The 14,841-nt window shown below is 35.7% G+C and overlaps 1 long non-coding RNA gene across 2 annotated transcripts; it reads right to left on the reverse strand.

The window, feature by feature from the left end:
* Nucleotides 1-9,652: 9,652 nt before the first annotated feature.
* LOC131636899 (uncharacterized) lies at nucleotides 9,653-12,737 on the reverse strand. Of its 2 annotated transcripts, XR_009294205.1 has the most exons (7): nucleotides 12,504-12,737; nucleotides 12,125-12,201; nucleotides 11,263-11,331; nucleotides 10,656-10,734; nucleotides 10,418-10,547; nucleotides 10,056-10,132; nucleotides 9,653-9,915 (listed from the first exon to the last, which is right to left on the reverse strand). It is a non-coding gene; the product is annotated as an uncharacterized LOC131636899 (long non-coding RNA). The 2 variants fall into 2 exon arrangements; XR_009294204.1 differs by having other exon boundaries at nucleotides 10,056-10,547.
* Nucleotides 12,738-14,841: the final 2,104 nt, after the last annotated feature.

Raw genomic sequence — 14,841 nt, forward strand, 5'->3', positions numbered from 1 at the left:
AATCATGCCCAGAGCCTCAGCGATAGCATCATCGTTTCTTCCTCCTCTTCCAGCCATTGTTCTGCTTAACCATAAACAACTAGTCAGAATAAAAGTATCGACGAATAACTCGTATTAGTTGCATACACAGGAAAGACTGACACCAAGACTCTGGTCACAACGACCGACTATGCTCTGATACCACTTTTGTAACACCCTCTAATACCCCGCGGCAATTAAATAATTATTAATCAGAGTAACATGTAAAGAGGTGCCACAATTCATAAATAAAAGAATACACACGTTCGGCATATGTCATGCGTTTACTGAAAACATCTGAATTATAACTCATTAGATAAAAATCATGTTTACACAGCGGAATTAAATCATCAAGTAAACATTACACCATTAATGTATCCGACTTCAAAACAAAATAAAAAATTAGAGTTATAATCGAAAACCCAAAACATCGCGTTCCCAGTGTTACATCTATCAGAGCATGACACCGACACAATAACTAAAACCGACTTATGAGCTAATCCTCACCAAGTCGCGCCGCTATCCTCAATCTAAAAATGACAACAAGTAAGGGTGAGTCTCATCACAGTTAACCAATGTTATTGCATCATAAATAACAATATATCATAGTTATATCATTCACCCAATCGTTTCATATTCAGACACATCATCGTCACACATCCACAAACATCAAGTCATCATATAACATATATTAATCATGTTATAAAATTATGCATATGTATGAAACTGACACTATGCATGTGGTACCAGCATCATCAGTGGGAAAAAACCACCGACCGATCTATCACCATCCAGATACGGCCCTGCCAGCACAGATTCCACATAGTGGGAACCTTGCCCTTCACTGAATCCTCTCGTCATTAGAATTCAGCCCTCATCAAATGACTATGAATGCATGCAAACATATATATAACATACCATCATCATAATACTATGAGTAGCATCATCTATACTCGTTCATCGTCATTCATCATCATCATTAACAAGTATGTTCATATATAAAAAATTGCATCATTCAATAAATCATATAACAGTAAATCATACAGATTTGTCAGTTCGAAAGTTACATGCCATTAAACTTTCAAAAATCACAAAACAGTAAAATCTGCATGTCTCGCTGACCATACGCGTACCAACAGGGGCCAAAATCCACTCAGCACACGCCATACGCGTACCATACGCGTATGAGCATATCCATTTTTCCACACAAAACACAGGCATACGCGTACTAGCCTGCCATACGCGTATCTGCCATACTCCATACGCGTACCATACGCATATGAGCAGAAGGTGCAACCTAATGCACACTTGGGGAGCGTATCATACGCGTATCACCCCCTCCATACGCGTACCATACGCGTATCATACGCAAATGAGCAGCAGTTTACTAAAACCTGCAACTTATCCATTCGTCTTCCTCGCGAATTCATCTGTACAGCCTGCGATTTGGGTATTAGAACCAGAAATTTCACATTCTAACATCACATAATTCACCCAACAATCACAATTTATAATTCTACAATCAATTCTACCCATCATAACCTAAATCTATTCAGTTATTAGGGATTAACGATCAAAATTCCAATCCAAAGATGAACACAACAGCAGAATATGGAATCCATTGATCTAACAATACTACCAATCTATATTATTACCCATAATACGATAATAGAGGTTAAATGGAGAGTCCCCCCTTACCTTAGACAAGAGTTCTTGATCCTTGGTCTCTCCCTCTACAGTTCTCCTTCACGTTCTTCGTGCTCCCAAACCTCTGTTCTTGCACGTTCTTTCTTTCTTCCCAAATCCAATTGTTTTATGAAAATAATAATAAAATTAGTAAAAGGATTACTATATCACACCTCTTTCTTTTACTATTTCCTCACATGGCCCAATTGCCATAAACTATTATTTTTCTACTATTTTCACAAAATCCTTAATAATTCTAATTATTAATTCAATATTCTAATTAAATTAATATTAAAATTATACGGGTGTTACAATCCAGATGTTAGGGGATCTACCTCTGGAACTTGTATCTTCTTAGGTCCCAATCTGATCTCATGGAGCTCAAAGAAACAAACTCTTGTTGCAAGGTCCAGTGCAGAGGCAGAATATAGAGCTCTAGCACATACTACTACTGAGTTGTTATGGCTACAATCTCTCTTAGCTCAACTAAAAGTTAAATGTCTCTCTCCCACACTGCTATGTGACAATCTAAGTGCAGTGTTGCTCTCTCACAATCCTATCTTACATGCCAGAACCAAACACATAGAGCTTGATCTTAACTTTGTCAGAGAAAGAGTAATGGAAAACAAGCTCAAAATTCAGCATGTTCCTGCTTCTGCTCAGCTGGCTGACATTATGACCAAGCCTCTACCTAGTGCAGCATTTCAGGACTTGAGAAGCAAGCTTAAAGTTGTGCTTCTCCCACCACCATGAGCTTGAGGGGGAGTATTAGTGTATATTGGGTTGTACCATGTTGGGCTTACTAAAAGCCATGGGCCTTAGCTTAGTTTACTAGCAATGCTATATTTCATTATTGTATCACTACTAGAAATACTCGAATTTCCTGCGGATTTACCTGCGGATTTTAGCTAAAATTCCGCAGGAAACACGTTACCTGCGGATTTTCCTGCGGTTTTTCGTCCCCAGCTAAAACCTTCGTGGGTAATATTTTCAGCAGGAAATTCCGCAGGTAAATCCGCAGCTAAATCCGCAGGAAATACTCGCAGGTAAATCCGCAGGAAAATCTGCAGCAAAATCCGCAGGTAATTACTGTCTAAAATTTTAAAAATTTTAATTTTAATAAACTTATGAATCATTTTAAATTATATATTTAATAAGATTAATAAATGCAAGAGTAACACTATGGATTCAATCTAGTTTTGATTTTGTTGTCAAGCCCCAACACTACTAGATGTCACAAAAGAGGCCTATCAAACACTACTATATGTCACAACTTTGGGCATATTTTGTGAAGCATATTCTTAAAAATTCTAGTGGCAAAAGACCATATCCTTAAAAATTGTTTGATCTTATAAAGCAAAAAGCTATTGAATGAAGCAATTGAAGTCCAAACCTTTATTGCATTAACATAGTCACCCTAACAAGATTCCAGTTAGAAAAAAAATAGTGAATGAAACATCATGCAGAAGCAAGGAAATAAGATCTTCATTTATCACTCTACATACTTGTCTATTAAGTGGTGTATGATAAGTACGGAATTCAGAAGCTTGTATGACACCACCCTTGTAACCTGAAAGTCAGTTATGAGTAAAATCTTTACATCAGAATTTAAAATTTGAGAAGAAAATGTTACCATATAACGTATAAAACGTATACAAAATATTTTAAAAAGGACAACTTACAAAAGAGTTAATTTAATACAAATATACTTTAAAGTTCAGCATAGTTTCTTAACTTATGCAACCTGTGAAAGACTTGGTTCACAGGATATTGAGTTAGGGATTTTGTATCACAACCTGTCACACTAGTCTAGGTGTGACAACAACTATAAATACCCCTGAAACAGAATAACTGTACATAATCAGTGATAAACAAATTCAGTTTTTGTCTCTATGCTCAGACAGAACGTTAAGAGTGTTAAAAAAATATACACATGTAAAGGCTTAATTAGAAAACCTTCCCTTACAGCATACACAAGGAGTAGAATAAATTTTTTTCTTTAAAGAGGGAGAGTGGGTATCTTTCATACCACTGAGATCTCTACACTATTGGTGTAAGCTCCATGGCCACCTTTTGCACAATCAGCTGATGGCAGTGCATCAAGAAACCACAGAAGCTTCTCTTTGAACTGTGCTGTAGATGGACGATCATTAACCAAATCCGAGTGGCGGAAACAGTAGGAATCAACCAAAAGTGCCAGTCCTTTTGCTACTGCACCTTTTTGATTTACAGTTTAAAGTCTCTTGGAAAATAACCTCTGTTAGTAGACCTCCAATTACTAATGTGTATGTTAGGCGTAGGCCCAAAGGCCAAGTAAGTTAGGCCCAAATGATTTAGTTAGATGTCAAGTATATAAGTAGAATAAAGAATGAGAAAGGCTATCATTCAGTTTGTATTTGGTTGGGTTGGTTTGGGAGAGACTAGGCTCTCTAATCCTAGAGGTTATTTACAGTTAATTGTGTAAGTATAACTGCTGTTGCAGTTTGTAACTGCTACTGCAGGAAGTTATTCCCTGTATAACTGCCATAAAGTACTCTAATGGTGTGTATTATTATTCTCTTAATTGTCAATACTATTCAGAATCTATCATTGGTATCATAGACAACGATCCTTGGCACTAGTTTATGGTCCACACGCGCCGCCAAATGGAAGCAAGATTGGAATTTTTGGAAAGGGCATATGAAGGTTTTGTTGCAACCAGAGAAGAGATTCATGAGTTGCGCAATCTGATGGAAACTGAAAAATATGAATCGCAGCGCCGAATTGATGAACTACTCGAAACTGTCCGCGGTCTCACTATCCGAAATGACAACATAGGTAATGGTACCCCTGTATTTGGACAGAATCTCCGCAACCATGATGACAAATGGAGAAAACTTACAATTCCCATTTTCGAGGGTGAAGACGCTTTTGGGTGGATTAATCGTGTTGAACGCTACTTTGATTTAAGGGGTGTAACTGACGAGGAAAAGGTACAGGCTGCCATGATAGCAATGGAAGGAAAAGCACTCACTTGGTATCAATGGTGGGAATTTTGTTCCCCCTCACCATCTTGGGATGATTTCAAGGCTGGTTTGATCAAACGGTTTCAACCGTCAATGCTACAAAGTCCCTATGAACTGCTCCTCAGCCTTAAGCAAATGGGATCGGTGGAAGAGTATCGGGACAAGTTTGAATTGTATGCTGGCCCACTTAGAAGTGTAGAACCAGATTATCTTAAAGGGATTTTTCTCAATGGGTTAAAAGATGGGGTAAAGGCAGAATTGAAATTACATCCGGTTACAACCTTGGCCGAGATGATGGATTTCGCCCAGAAAATTGATGAAAAGAATGTCATCCTTGACAAAGGAACTTCCTCCAACACCCACTCCAAGACTTTCACCAAGGGTTATGGTTATCCTTCTAACCGCACTGTTACGTGGGACTCCAACAACAAAGCAATCAACGCCAAAACAACGTCGATTGCTGCCACAACTGAGACATCTAACACAAAACCAGCAACTACTTCTCGTGGGCGAGCTTTTCGACGCCTTACAGACACGGAACTGCAGGATAAAATGGCCAAGAATTTGTGTTTTCGCTGTGATGAAAAATTTGCTCCGGGTCATGTGTGCGCTAATAAACAATTTCATGTCATGCTTATGGAAGGAGACGACGATGACGAATCAGCCCCATTTATTGAAACAGCAGAATCCACACTCCATACCCTTCAATTGTCGATGTATAGTATATCAGGATTCACATCTAAGAAAACTATAAAGTTGTGGGGATATTTGGCAGAGCAACGCATTTTGGTTTTGGTCGATTGTGGAGCCTCTCACAATTTCATTTCCTCTCTCTTGGCTCACCAACTAAGCTTATCCATTGCTGCAACACCTTCTTTTAATGTGGAGGTGGGAGATGGCCGCAAAATTCCATGTGGAGGGGTTTGTCAACAATTAACCTTGGACATTCAAGGTCTTACAATTCAACAAGACTTTTATGTCTTTGAACTTGGTGGAGTCGATATTGTGTTGGGGATGGAATGGCTAGCACAACTTGGGGAAATCCGGGCCAACTTTGGAGACTTGCTTCTCAAAATTCCTACACCCACAGGAACTCACATAATCCAAGGGGATCCCACCCTCTCCAAAGCACCGGCATCTATCAAATCCATGTATAAGGCACTCTCCAACCAAGGGGAAGGGTTTCTAATCACCTATCACATGATTTCAGAAGCAACAGACCCACATGCTGCCACACTACCGTGGATTCGACCAATTTTGGAAGACTATCCAGAAGTATTCACCGAACTACAAGGTTTACCACCCCAACGGAGTCATGACCATGCAATCATATTGAAGGAAGGCGCTCCTATCCCCAATCTACGTCCTTACAGGTATCCCCATTATCAAAAAAATGAAATTGAGAAATTAGTAGATGACATGTTGCAATCCGGAGTCATTAGGCCAAGTGTTAGTCCGTACTCTAGCCCTATCATCCTTGTCAAGAAAAAAGACGGTGGCTGGCGGTTTTGTGTAGATTATCGAGCCTTAAATAAAATCACTCTGCCAAATAAATTTCCTATACCCATTATTGATGAATTGTTGGATGAACTCGGAGGTGCGACAATATTCTCTAAGTTGGATTTGAAGTCTGGTTATCACCAAATCAGAATGAAAATAGAGGACATCCCCAAAACAGCCTTTAGAACTCACGAAGGCCACTATGAATTTGTTGTTATGCCTTTTGGTCTTACTAATGCCCCTTCGACATTTCAGGCTTTAATGAATGAAGTGTTACGCCCATATTTACGTAGATTCACATTGGTATTTTTTGATGATATTTTGGTGTATAGTAAAACCGAGGAGGAGCACAAGAGACATTTGGAGGCTGTTTTGATCTTGCTCAAAGAGAATCAATTGGTGGCCAACTTCAAAAAGTGTACCTTCGGACGAAGCCAATTGGAATATTTGGGACACGTCATTTCGGGGAAGGGTGTGGCAGCCGATCCACAGAAAATTGAAGCAATGCTCAATTGGCCTATTCCAAGAGATCTTAAAGCCTTACGGGGATTCTTAGGTCTGACGGGTTATTATCGTCGGTTTGTTCGAAATTATGGGAAGATTGCGAGACCTCTCACTCAACTTCTTAAGAAAGACAATTTTGGTTGGAATGAGGAAGCACAAGCTGCCTTTGCAGTTTTGAAAAACGCCATGGCTGAATTACCTATCCTTACTGTACCAGATTTTTCTCTTCCCTTTGTTATTGAGACAGATGCCTCTAACAAAGGCTTAGGCGCCGTATTAATGCAGCAGGGTCGACCAGTAGCATTTTTAAGCCAAACTTTATCTGACCGGGCACAACGAAAATCTGTCTATGAGCGAGAACTTATGGCTGTTGTCATGGCGGTTCAGAAATGGAGACATTACTTGATGGGACGCCATTTTATTATTCACACTGACCAGAAAAGTTTAAAGTTCCTCACTGACCAGCGCATTTTGGGTGATGACCAATTCAAATGGACTTCTAAATTAATGGGCTTTGATTTCGATATTGTTTACAAACCCGGCAGTGATAACCGAGCAGCCGATGCTCTATCCCGTCGCATGACTTATGCTGCAGTTTCTGTGATCCACTTTGCTGATTTGGAAGAATGGGAAGCGGAGATAATGGCTGATTCTAAACTCCAAAGCATTATTCACGACTTGTTGCGGGATTCCAGTACTCACCCAAACTATACCTTCCAAAATCGGAAACTATTCTACAAAGGCAAGTTAGTCTTACCCCGGAGTTCTTCCAAAATTCCCAAACTACTAAATGAATACCATTCTTCAGCAGTAGGTGGCCATTCGGGATTTTTCCGCACTTATAAACGGTTAGGTGCCTTGGTTTATTGGGAAGGGATGAAGAAAGATATTCAGAATTTTGTGGCTTCTTGTGCTATTTGCCAACAAAATAAATACCAAACCTTATCCCCTGCTGGTCTTCTCCAACCACTTCCAATCCCCTCTCAAGTTTGGACCGATATATCAATGGATTTTATCGAAGGGCTTCCCAAAAGTCAAGGTAAGGATGTTATCTTAGTGGTGGTTGACAGATTCACTAAATATGCTCATTTCTTGCCTCTTAGCCATCCTTTTAATGCTAAGTCAGTGGCTAAAATTTTCCTGCAAGAAATTGTTAGACTTCATGGTTTTCCTTCTACCATAGTCTCTGATCGGGACAAGATTTTTCTGAGTCATTTCTGGACGGAATTGTTCAAAATGGCTGGTACCAAATTGAAGTTCAGTACCGCTTATCACCCTCAAACAGATGGCCAAACTGAAGTAACAAATCGGTGCTTGGAGACCTATTTGAGATGCTTAACCGGACACAAACCGCGGCAATGGGTCAAGTGGCTAGGTTGGGCAGAATTTTGGTTTAATTCCAATTACAACAACTCAACCAAGACCACTCCTTTCAAAGCTTTATACGGCCGTGATGCACCACAATTGGTTAAGGGTACCACTGTTCCTTCAACGGTGGAGGAAGTTAACAGGTTGACTCAAGAACGTGACATCATTCTGCATGATCTTCATTCCAACTTGGCCAAAGCCCAAAACCGAATGAAAACTCAAGCCAATAAACACCGGAGAGATGTATCATTTGTTGTTGGGGACTGGGTTTATCTCAAATTGCAGCCTTATAGACTCAAATCTTTGGCAAAGAAGATCAATGAAAAACTTAGTCCTCGTTTTTATGGCCCTTATCAAATTACTAAGCTCATCGGTTTGGTTGCCTATCAATTAGCCCTTCCTGCTGAAAGTAAGATTCATCCCGTCTTTCATGTTTCTCTGTTGAAGAAAGCTGTCACACCAGTCCCAAATCCTCAACCATTACCACCTATGCTGTCAGAAGATTTAGAACTTCAAGTGGAACCTCAAAATCTCATGGCTGTCCGTACTAATGCTGCCAACGTTGTGGAGGTGCTTATTCAATGGAAGGACTTACCAGCATTTGAAGCAACATGGGAAGCTTTTGAGGTCATCAACCAACAATTTCCTGATTTTCACCTTGAGGACAAGGTGAAACTTTTGGAGGGGAGTATTGTTAGTAGACCTCCAATTACTAATGTGTATGTTAGGCGTAGGCCCAAAGGCCAAGTAAGTTAGGCCCAAATGATTTAGTTAGATGTCAAGTATATAAGTAGAATAAAGAATGAGAAAGGCTATCATTCAGTTTGTATTTGGTTGGGTTGGTTTGGGAGAGACTAGGCTCTCTAATCCTAGAGGTTATTTACAGTTAATTGTGTAAGTATAACTGCTGTTGCAGTTTGTAACTGCTACTGCAGGAAGTTATTCCCTGTATAACTGCCATAAAGTACTCTAATGGTGTGTATTATTATTCCCTTAATTGTCAATACTATTCAGAATCTATCAACCTCATATGGAAATCAGATAAGAGGCAGGAACAACCACTTTTGAAGAATTTAATCATTGATTAACTCATTTAAAAGAGAATTTGAATCACAGTGGCTAATGGAGCATAGCTGGTTTGTATGTTTCAATTCCAAACTGCAGGAGAGAATATTAGTAAAACATCGAAAAATTAGACACAAATTGAAGAGAAAAGAGCATACAACCAAGTTAAATTCGCAAATAGACACCACTTTAATCGCTAGCAAAGATATATGAACTAGTAAACACCTAAACAAAACAGCAACAACAATACAGTAGTAGCAGTAAACTAGTAACAGTAAAATTGACTAAGAAATTAAGTGCAAGCATACACTGCCCAAACCAGCTGAAGTCTTCTGCAACCCATTGAAGATGCTGCAGTTTGTGCAGCCAACCCAAGAGCAGTAGCAGGTAATCCTTCAATCTCTTTCTTATCTTTAATGGCTTTTCGAACTGTTTGGTTGCATCCCGAACGTTCTCCCGAAATTTTTCGGATAATCTTTCCAGCTCCTACAGATGAAACCGTAACAAAAATATTAAAAATAAATACAACTAAAAGAAAACATCATCACTTGAATTTCATTTAGTTATGGTGTACAATCACTTTGCATTTGGAATTTTAGCACATGTGTATATGTAGATTCATTAAATCAAATCTCATCACTACATTTGGTTTGTTAATAAACCAGTTCATGTTGCTTGTCCTACTTAGAATTACAAACTCGTGATCTCAATTTCCACCATAGTCCGAAAATAGGATATGTCCAGTTACCCAAAGCCTAGTACATAATCACTGTAAATGATGGTAAATTGGGAATCAATTAGCATGGATTATATTAATAACCACAATTTACATTTGTTGTTAGTTAAAATAGCATGGACTGTATTAATAACCACAATTTACATTTGGTTTTAGTTGTTAAAATAGCGCACCTGTTCAATTTTGCTAAACCGTTGTCTTTTATCATCTTCAAGAGAAACACCACTAAGAACTGCCTCCTTTATTTGGTCTGCATAGGCATAAATACAATTGTTACAAACAATGTAAATTGAAGGGTTACAATAACAAGTTTGTCTTAAATCCCGTAGAAAGCAAATGGAACAACAGCCTGTTATTTGGTCACTTTCATTAGTGGACTACTAGCGTCGTCCTCTCCCGGAATAGTTGGATTCTGAGAAGAAATCTCCAACTTTGCTCTAAGATTCATATAGGCAAGTTGACAGAATTATAATTTTCAAAAACAAAAATTCAAAGAAAAAAATAATTTTAAAAAAGGGTTAGAAGTGGATCATACCAGCTCCTTAGCAACACCAGATTTGTAAATAACAATATTAAAGAACATGTGACGTGGAGATGGCTTTCGACAAGTTCTCTAATGATTCCTTCTACATTCATCAAAGCTACTATTTATCTAGGAAGAGCCTCTACAACAACAAAGCCGAAGAAAGAATCTTGTATTAGAAATTGAACAATTGATGGAGTGAAACAACACGTATATCTATCATGTTTGTATTTGTAATAAAACATAGTACCGTGTAAGCCAAGTACATTCACAGCATTGAGAAACTTTGCATGAAGGTCTATCTCTCATTTCATTGACCTAGGAAACAACTGCAGAAAACACAGGACATTCAAAAAATAAGCGGTTAATTATGCACTTGCGACATAAGTATTTATCATATAACTTATATAAAAACTACTTAAACAGCTAAAGACAAAATAAGAGGTTTTTCCAAAGATAAAACACTTAAATAGCAACCAACTAATAATTGATTCATGAAAACCATATATTAAAATAACTTAAGCATAAAACATGTTAATTGAGATTAGTGCTTTTTGTTAACTTGAAACTATATCATCATGACCCTCCAATCGGTACACCATGCCCACTTTCCTATAGCACATCTCCTCATCAATCTGCTACCCATCTTTGCTTCATGTGTTTCATTTTAATAAGACTTCTTCAGATTTGAATTTTCTTAGTTCGTTTAGAGTTTTCTTGTTACTACTACTTATTACTACTACCAACCCACAACGTACAATACATGTCAATCGGGTATAGACTATATAGTTATGTTTCTAGGAGGGATAAACACCACATACACATTATAACGTTTCATATTTAGCGTTAAACATTACCTGTGTCCCAAATAGCAAGTTTCAACTTTTTTCCACCAAGTGTAACATATTTAACTTTGAAGTCTACACCTGCATTATGTTCAAAAATGTCAATGAAAATAAATGAGGAAAGATGCACTTTAACCTATAATTGGGTGGTAGTATCACTCTATTGAAAATCTCAATAAATTTCAATAGAATTAAATGATTAGTATTACTATATTGGAAGAGCCAGAGTATACCGTCAGTTCGAGAACCCGGATTTAGTTCAACAGGCTATTGATAGTTGGTATTTCTTTATTCTATGAGCATGAGTATTACTCTAAGGCTATGTTTGGAAGTTTGGAAGGGAAGGGAGGGCTTGGCTTTGGAAAATAGAAGGAATTGAGTGAAAAGGATAAAAAGATTTTGGGTAGGAGGGTTTTGGAGGGTTTGAGTTTATTCATAACACCAAAAACTCCATAAAATGGGGGAACTCAAAAATTGTATTGAAGGAGGGTTTTGGAGGGTTTTGAAGGGCTTACATAAATTTTCCAAATATCTTTTAGGTTGTTATACTATTTTGAAAATTAAAAATTTAGTAATGATAATAACTCTTTTATCATTCTAAACAAATTCATTTTTTCAAAAAATGTCAAATATTTTCCTATATTTTTTTAAAATTTTGTTTTTGAAAGCCTTCCCCTCCCCTCCCCTCCCCTCCAAACTCCCAAACATAGCCTAATAGTTCATTTGTTGTTTCTCTTTTACCTTAGACGTGAGAATCAAATTGCAAATTACAAGACATAGTGTCCTTTTTCTATACAAAGTTATTAAGTAAACTAACTAACACCATGATGGCCCATGAATCATGATCGAAATAGTTGAACATTATTTTACATACCTCCAAATTAACTAGCCAATTATTTGCACCAGATCCAGGATGGAAGTGATAACCAGGTAATTTTCCATCCAATCATACTGTGAAATACAATATAAAAAGCTCAGTCATCCATACGAGGCACAGTGAGAAACTGAGTTTACAAAAACAGCTTATATCTTGTTTGAAAATAAGCTGAAAACAGCTTATGATCATGTAAAATATAAGCTAATTTCGACCATGACTGCAATACCAAAAGAATACAAATAAATTTTAATAGCTTATATTATAAGTGCTTATATTGATTAAGATGTTTATCCAAACATGATAGTGTGAAGATGAAGAAGGTTCACGTTCCTGGCAACAACCCCAAAACGACATTAGTAGGAACACAGATGAATACCTGAGTTGAAGTGTGAAGATGAAGAAGATGACGGCGCTAGGGTTCGCGAAATCGTGCTACGGCGAAGTTGCGGCAACAGAAATCGGATATCAATTGAAGACGACGGCGCAGGGTTACAGAAATCAATTGAAGACGACGGCGCAGGCTTTTTAAGTTTTTAGGTTTTCCAATTTTGCCAGAAATCGGGTATCAATTCAACAAATCGACGCTTTTTAGTGTCTTGGTGGTTGAGACTTGGAGCAACTGGGGTTAAGACTGTGGTTCAATTCCTAGCAAAACTTATATAAAAATTTTTATAACTTTAATCCATATCAGATTTTTTTTATAATTTTTTTTAATCTTTCAAATTTTTTTTATAATTTTCTTTTAATCTTTATCAAATTTTTTTTATAATCTTATTTTTTTAAACTGTTATAGCTACTATTAAAATATAAATTGAAAAACTAAATAAATAAATATATATATATATATATATATATATATATATATATATATATATATATATCAAAATTTCATACTATTTATTTTATTAAAAATTAAGATTAAAATTAAAAATTAGTTAAAATACATCATAAAAAAATTAATAATGTAGAGAAAATAAGCATTAAAAACTAAAATTAAACTAAATAAAAAAATAAAAATAATTAATAAAATAGAAAAATAATTAATAAAATAAAAAATAATTAATAAAATAGAAAAATAATTAATAAAATAAAAAAACATAAAATTAAAATTATGCTTAGAAAAAAATTTGATTATGTCAAATTTGCAGCAAAATCCGCAGGTAATTTTCCTGCGGAAGTACCTGCGGATTCCTTATTGTGGTTTAATTTTATAAAAATATACTTTCGCAGCAAATTCCGCAGAAAACTTTCCTGCGAAGTTACCTGCGGATTTCCTCTTGTAGTTAAATGTTTTGGCTTAAATATATATTCCGCAGTAATATCCGCAGGTATTCCTGCGAAATTTTCTGCAAAATCTTTATCCGCAGCAGAATTTATTTTATTTAATAAAGTGGCAGGAAAATCCGCAGGTAAATCTGTGGAAATAATTCCGCAGCAAATTCCGCAGGTAATCCGTATATTTCTAGTAGTGTATAGTGTGAATAGCAAGTGTAGTATATATAGTGTACTCTTGCTTAATTACTTGTAACAGAAAACGTTTACACCTTAATGAATGGATAACCAAAAGTGCAGAGCACTGATTTACATCTAGTAATTATTTTCTTGTAACTCTTTAGTAATATAATATCGTGTAACAATTCCTGAAGTATAATAAATCTAAGAGATATTGTCTTCCTCATAGTAGACCGGTTTGATCAAACTGAATAAACATATTATTTGTATATTTGTCACTTTATCTTATTATTTTTGCTCATGTGAATTTGATAACATTCTTTTATATGTACAATAATTTTCTTTGATGTCATTTATTTTAATTGTCATTTTTATTTATGACACATTAAAAAATTGTTGTCTTTCCCGTTTTATTTTTTATTAATTTTTGTAAGACAAGCTGAAATGGGGCGGACATGCTCGCTGCTAGTCGAAAGATTGACCATATATTAGGACAATCTTAACTTGTGTGCTTAAAATGCAAATTAAAAATAAATTGTAAAAGTTTTGTATTTGGAAACAATGTATTAATTTTATTAAAAATTTGGAGTTTAATTTTTTATTATTTTTTTATATAAATTTTTATCTGTGGATTCTTTTACATGTGATCACTTGATACAAGTTAGCATAATCTTTTATATATATATATATATATATATATATATATATATATATATATATATATATATATATATATATATATATATATATATATATATATATATATATATATATATATATATATATATATATATATATATATTCTTGTGTTTATTCAAGAGAATTTGAATTAGATAATAGTAATTATTTTAATTTAATCAAATATTTTTTGGTCAAACCTAATCATGAGTACACAACACTCTTAAAAAAAATTAATGAAAACTTTGTCATGTGTTTTAGATTCGGACTCAGCCAAAATCTTCGATATATTAGTCTCTACAATTGTGCAGAGAGATTATTTGATTAACATAAAAATAAAGCGACAAGTAAAAAAAGGGGTCAGGTTGATGTGCATAAGTCTCGTACGACTAATATTTAAATTATTCCGAGTAACATTTTAGTTAGAAGCGAGTAATAATATCATAATTCATGAATAATATATGCATTATCTGTACACATCTATTAATTATGAGTAATTATTAATTGTGAGTAATGAGTACACTATTCTGAGTAATATTTACACTATTTTGAGTAATATCGAATTTTAACTATTTTGAGTAATA

The sequence above is a fragment of the Vicia villosa genome, unplaced genomic scaffold (genome assembly GCF_029867415.1).
Source record: "Vicia villosa cultivar HV-30 ecotype Madison, WI unplaced genomic scaffold, Vvil1.0 ctg.001850F_1_1, whole genome shotgun sequence".
In the NCBI taxonomy this organism is placed as follows: Eukaryota; Viridiplantae; Streptophyta; class Magnoliopsida; order Fabales; family Fabaceae; genus Vicia; species Vicia villosa.